Source organism: Corapipo altera, unplaced genomic scaffold (genome assembly GCF_003945725.1).
Source record: "Corapipo altera isolate COAL_440 unplaced genomic scaffold, ASM394572v1 202, whole genome shotgun sequence".
NCBI lineage: Eukaryota > Metazoa > Chordata > Aves > Passeriformes > Pipridae > Corapipo > Corapipo altera.
The window spans coordinates 1,559,503-1,566,178 of NW_020884980.1; positions in this window are offsets into that span (position 1 = coordinate 1,559,503).

Consider the following 6,676-nt stretch of genomic DNA (forward strand, 5'->3'; position numbering starts at 1 on the left):
CCCTCCCTACGGGCTCAGCCCCCTCCCCACGGGCTCAGCCCCCTCCCCACGGGCTCAGCGCCCACGGGAGTCGAGCTCTGGCCGGATCCAGGGAACAGGGCCGGGCTGGGACCGAGGGAACCGCAGGGTCAGGCTGTGTCCGGCGCCTGCCGAGGTCCCTTTTCTAGAGCTGTCCCCGCGCTGGGCCCGGCTGTCCCTGGCCACGAGGGGTCCCGGGGGACCTGCCCCCACCCCCGGGGAGTCCCTGGGGGGACACTGGGCGAGGGTAAAGCCCAGCCCTGGGCTCGGGGAGGGGTCGCCCATGCCAGGGGTGGGTGCCAGGAGGGGAGGGGGGCGAGGACGGGTTGTGGCCCCATGTGGGTCACCAGAGTGTCCCCAGCCCTCGTGGCCGGGGCTGAGTCATGTCAGGCTCCGGTTCCATCCTCCCTCCGCCGGGGAATGTGGCCGGAGCCGCAGCCGGAGCCAAAATCCTTCCCGGGCAGCTGCCACCGGCACCCGCCGAGTCTGGGGGGCACAGGCCTGGCAAGAGGTGCACCAGCAGCGGTTTTGGGGTGGCAGCAGGACCTAGGGGTGCTCCCCAGCACCCAGGATACCCTAAATGAGGGCACTGGGTGGGCCAAAGCCCCCCGTGTGTCCCACCCCCTGCTTGGCATCACCCGGTGCCACCCAGCTGCAGCCCTGGCACCCTCTGGCTCAGCCTGGCTGGAGCCAAGCGGGTCTTGACCCTTGGAGGGGTCTGGGGGCTGTGCTGGGAGCAGCTGGGCACACGGGGGGGGCAGGATCTGTGCCAGGGCCAGGGGGAGGATGGAAAAGGCCTTGGGAATGCTCCAGGGAAGCCAGGCCTTGGCGCCACGGGGGGGACTGACAGCACCCACCCGGGGAGTGCCCGGCTGCCACCAGGGCCAGGAACATCCAAACAATGCAAACCTGGCCAGGAGGCCCTTGGACCGTGGGATGGATGGAGTTGGCACCATCCCTGAGCTCAGCACGTGGCCAGGGGCTCAACCTCACCTTCACCCCCCAAACTGGGAATGTGCACTCCCCCCAAACTGGGAATGTGCACCTCTCAAAGTGGGAATATGCACCCCTCAAACTGGGAATGTGCACCCTCCCCAAACTGGGAATGTGGACCCCTCAAAGTGGGAATGTGAACCCCTCAAACTGGGAATGTGAACCCCCAAACTGGGAATGTGCCCCCCAACTGGGAATGTGCACCTCCAAACTGGGAATGTGCTCCCCCCAAACTGGGAATGTGTTCCCCCCAAATGGGGAATGTGCAACCCCAACTGGGAATGTGCACCCCCCAAACGGGGAATGTGCACCCTCCCCAAACTGGGAATATGGACCCCCAAACTGGGAATGTGCCCCCCCAAAGGGGCTGGGGGAGGTGACACCCCTGTGCCCCCCCTGTGCTGGGGGTGTTTGGAGCCGCCGATCCCGGGCCGCGGAGCCGCTGCCGGAGCCTGGGAGGCGGAACAGAGGAGCCGTTTGTGCTCCCGCCGGGAGCGGTTGTTTATCCGCAGCCCGAGCCGTGACATCAGCCCTGGCCCCGCGCAGCGCGGACACCCCCGGGGGGCCCCGGGGTCCCCGGGCAGGAGGGGGGGCCGGACGGGGGGGGCTGAGTCACGGCCCCGTCCCGGGAGGGATGCTGAGCTCCTCTCCCTGCTCCCGTCCATCCTCGGGATCAGGGAGAGCCCCAGTCCCGAGGGACGGCCCTGCCAGGCGAAGGGGGACGCGGGCTGGTCCCCGCCCTCGCCTTCCTCACCGGGGGCTGAGGGCGGACAGACAGACGGACGGGGGGTCGGACAGACCCCCCCGCAGTGGATACCCCCAGCTCTTCATTCCCTGCTCCCCCGGGGGCCAGCGGGGAGTGGGGGGGACACGCGGGGCCGGGGAAGGAGCCCTCTCCTCCCAGAAGGAAGCGGCTCCTGCCAGGAATTCGAGGCATTACTCAGCTCCCGGCCGTGGATCAGCTGTTTGGCCGCTCCGAGCCTGTTTTTCATTAGCGAGAGGAGATTTTTAGCACCGCGGAGCCGCCTCCTCCCTCCTGCCCCCGGCTCTGGGAGGGACTTGGAGAGCTGGAACCTTACCTGGAAATCGGGATTCCTCAGAGAGCCCCAGTCCTGCCAGGAGTGGTTTATCCCTAACCAGCCTTGGCTCCACACCTGGATCCGGCCCTTTTCCGTGGCAGGAATGATCTCCGGGCAGTTTCTTGGAGGAATGGTGGTTCTGAGGGAGCTGCTGGTGGCTCAACACCTGGATCCATCCCTGTCCCGTGACAGTTTTTGGAGGCATGGTGGTGCTGTGGGAGCTCCCAGTGGCTCCACACCTGGATCCATCCCTTTTCCAACACAGGGATGAAGTTCAGGCAGTTTCTTGGAGGGATGGTGGGGCTGGAGAAGCTGGAGGTGGCTCCACACCTGGATCCAACCCTTTCCCCTGGCAGGGATGAACTTCAGGCAGTTTTTTCGAGAGGTGGTGATGATGAGGGAGCTGTTGGGGGCTCCAGACCTGAATCCATCCCTCTCCCAACACAGGGATGAGGCTCAGGTGGCTGTTTGGGGGATGGTGGTGGCTGTGCTGGCAGCCCTGACTGGGCCTGGGGGTTCATTTTGGGCTGAAAACGGGAGATTTGGAACTGTCACAAAGGCTCATGGGGGGAGGGGGGAGACCAGGGGGTGCAGAGGAATTTGGGAGTGTCCCAAAGCACCCCCACCCTTACATTTCTCCATCCCAACCCTGCCTTTGGGAAGGGCCTGGAATCCACTCCCATTTATTGAAAGCATCTCTGGGGCTCTGGAAAACAAAATAAATGTGACACAAACACTGAGTCCAACCCCCCCTTCCAGGCAGCCCCAGCTCTGGCACCAGGGGAAGGGCCAGGGATGGAGCAGGGCCAGGAGCGTGCCGGCATCTCCCGGCAAAAATCCGCCGCATCCCATTCCCGCTGCTCCCACGCTCCCAAGGCTAAATCCGGCCTTTCCCATCTCCCTCGCAGCTGGACGAGATGCTCCTGCCTCCATCCCAGTGGGACGTTCCCCCTCCTCTTCCCCCCCACCCCTCGTGATTCCTTCTCATCCGAGAGCAATGGGACAACCCCCCCCCGCTGTTTGTCTGGGGGGACACTCCAATTTCGGTGCATTTGCTGCTTTTCCCAGGGAAGCTGATGGTCCTTCCAGCAGGTGGGATGTGACCCTGCTCATCCAGGGAGCAAACACCCCGTCCTGCAGGGGGGACCACTGCCGGAGGGGTGAGGATGGATGGGAAGTTTTGCTCATGCAAAGCTGGTCAACAACGGGGTCCCGTGGGGGTTTTGGGGTCTGTGGCGCTCAGGGCAGGAGATGTTTTGGGATAAGTGGGATCACCACGCCAAGAGCATTGGATCATCCCCGGGACAGCACAAACAACCTCCAGCCACCACCAGAAAAACACAGGCTGATGCATCTTGGCATGAGCTGCTGCACCTCCGCCCAGAGTCCCGCCCGGAGCCCCCGGGAGCGCCGGGAAGCGGCTCCTCAGCCCCCCTGGAATCCTGCAGGGAGGGTGGGAATGGCGCCTGGAGAGGCTGGAGAGCACAAAAAACCCAATAAAAGCCCTGCCAGGGGACTTATGGCCCCAGAGAGGCGGGGATGGTCAGGGGACCCCTTGCCTGGACCCCCAGTGTGGGTCATTTTCCATGTGCTTGCAGAGGGAGGAGGCAGGATTGGGAATGGGATGCGGGGCTGGGGTTGGGATGCAGGATTAGGGTTGGGATGCAGGACTGGGGTTGGGATGCAGGATTAGGGTTGGGATGCAGGATTGGGGATGGGATGCAGGATTGGGGATGGGATGAAGGGTTGGGGTTGAGATGCAGGATTAGGGTTGGGATGCAGGACTGGGGCTGGAGATGCAGGATTGGGGATGGGATGCAGGACTGGGGATGGGATGAAGGATTGGGGTTGAGATGCAGGATTAGGGTTGGGATGCAGGACTGGGGCTGGAGATGCAGGATTGGGGATGGGATGCAGGACTGGGGATGGGATGAAGGATTGGGGTTGGGATGCTGAGTGTCTCCAAGTCATGGAGAGACTCAGCAGGAGTCAGCATGGGAATCATGCTGGGAGCCAGCATGATTCCTCACACCCAGAGGAATGTAAGGATCCAAGGATTTGGAAAGATTCAGATTTAGGAGCCGAGATGAGCCAGGCCAGTGCCAGCCCAGCCTGGAGAGAGGAGCTGGGGCTGATCCAGCCCCAAAGCCCCGGGGAAGGGCAATGCCACGGACCAGTCTGCTGCTGCCACCCCCCCAGTGCTCCTAATTAAGGATAATCCCTTGGAATTTTGTCCAGTGGCCGCTGCTGTCGCATCTGCGGGTCGTGCTGCATATCCAAGGAACCACAAGAGTTTTCCATCCTCTCTGGATTAGTGTGTGGTTCCCGCCCCAGCAGCCCCAGGCTCAGCCAGGACACGATGTCCCCAGGGGTCCCCTGGGCTGTTGAAATTCCTGATGCCCCCCTGGCCCAGCCGTGCTCCCCTGGGGACAGCCCAGCCCCTGGAGGTGGCACAGGAGCAAGCGATCCTGCTTCCCAGAAAACAGCCCCGGATGGGACTCGGGATCCAAGGAGAGCTGCCCTGTGTCCTTCCAAGCCAAGCTGAGGCTGCACCAAATCCCAGGGCGGGTGGCCCCACTCCATGGCCCTGTGACTGTCCCCAAGGACTGGGGGGCCCCTGGGTGTCCCCTGGAACACTGTGGAAAAGCAGGACACAAGCTGGGATCAACATCCCGGGGAGCACCTGGTCACTCGGTGGGTGGGATAAATCCCCCTGGAGCTCCTGCCTCTGACACCCAACGGGTCCCTCATGCTGTGCTCGTGTCCCCAGGCCCCACCTCGGATCCAGCAGTGGCTCGGCCACATCTGGGGCTGATTTTCCGAGCAAAGCCACATCGGCCTCTGGGATGGGGAAACCGCGCCGGGAAACCCGGCGGGAGCGAGGGCAGGAGCCCGAGGGCTGGCTCAGGATGTGGTGGCTTGACCGGGAGGAAAGTGGGGCTTGGGGGATGGGAAGGGGCCCCCAGAGCTCCCCCGCCACCAGCCAGAGCCGGCCGTGGCCCGGCGGGATTACCCAGAGCCAGAGGCATGTCCTGCGGCGCTCCATGACCTCACCCCCACGTGCTCCGAGGGGGAAGGAAAGAGGAAATTTATCTCTTTTATTTTTAAGAATGACCTTTGCCTGAGCTCTCCCGGGGGGGCAGGGGGTGAGACCACTCACCCTTTCCACGGCAGCACCACCCCGGGGGGACGGAGGAGCCTCCGGCCCACGCACGGCCTGGGATGAGGGACGGATGGGATGGAGCCGTGTCCACCCCCCGAGACCTCCCCTCTGCCTTGTCCCTCCCTTGTCACCCACGGGACCATCACTGTGACCCCCTGGGCGCTGCCCACCCTGCCCTCACATCCTGGGTGCCCGAGGGGAGCTCGGCTGGGAAACAAGGGAAGGGGAAGTTGTGCTGAGGGTCATAAACACATCAAAACCGTTTGTGGTTTCCTCGGGGGTGACATCCTCCTTCCTTCTGCCAGCCCTGGTGACATCCTCCTTCCATCTCCCAGCCCCTGGTGACATCCTCCATCTCCATCTCCATCTCCCAGCCCTGGTGACATCCTCCTTCCATCTCCCAGCCCTGGTGACATCCTCCATCTCCATCTCCCAGCCCCTGGTGACATCCTGCATCTCCATCTCCATCTCCCAGCCCCACGTGGTGTCTCAAGGTCTTGGCTCAGGGAGGGCAGAGCTGGATCCCAATCCCACCCCAGGACTGGAACCCCCAGGATGCAGGAGGGGAAATGCCCATGAAAAAGAAGGAAAATATGAATTCCTCCTGGTGAGAGTGGCACAGTCCTGGGATGGAACCCACCTCTGTTGCCAGGGGTGCAGCCCACCTCCATCCTCAGGGATGGTCCCATCTCCATCCTCAGGGATTGTCCCATCTCCGTCCCCAGGGATGGATCCCACCTCCATCCCTGGGGATGCCAAAATCCTCCCTGGCTGCAGCAGAGACCAGGATGGGATTTAGAGGGGGAACCAAGTGGCCACAGAGCCCTCGAGTGGCTGAAAACACTTCAGAAAAGGACAGGAGCTGGGATCAAGCCCCTGGAAAAGCCCAAACCTCTCTGAGTCGCTGATTCCCCCTGCCCAGTGCCAGCTCTCCCAGCTGGGACATCCTGGAGAGCTTTGGCTCCGGGTCAGCCCTTCCCTGGCTCTGTGTCCGTGGAGGTCCCTGACCCCAAAGCAGTCAGGGAAAAAGAATGGAACCCCAGGAAAGCAGGAGACACCAGCAGCAGGATCACCCCCTGGATATGGATTTAAGAAGGAATCATTGCCCAGGAGGATGGAAACAAGCCGATGGATTCTCCATTTGCAGCTCCTGGCACAGGGAGTGAGCGGGACCTGAGCTCACCGAGAGATAGATTAGGATTGGGATTAGATTTGGGATAAGAACCCAGTGACCTCCCTCCACACCCCCAAAACATTCCTGCCTGAGGGAGGCGACTTTCTGCTGCCTGGCACCAGGACCAACCCTTGGCAGCTCCTCTCAGCTCCCAGGGATCAGCAGGAACAGGGATGTGACCAAACTCCACCATCAGCACCCGAGCGCTTCTCCCCTTGGAAAGGGAAAAGCGGATCCAAGGGGATGAAC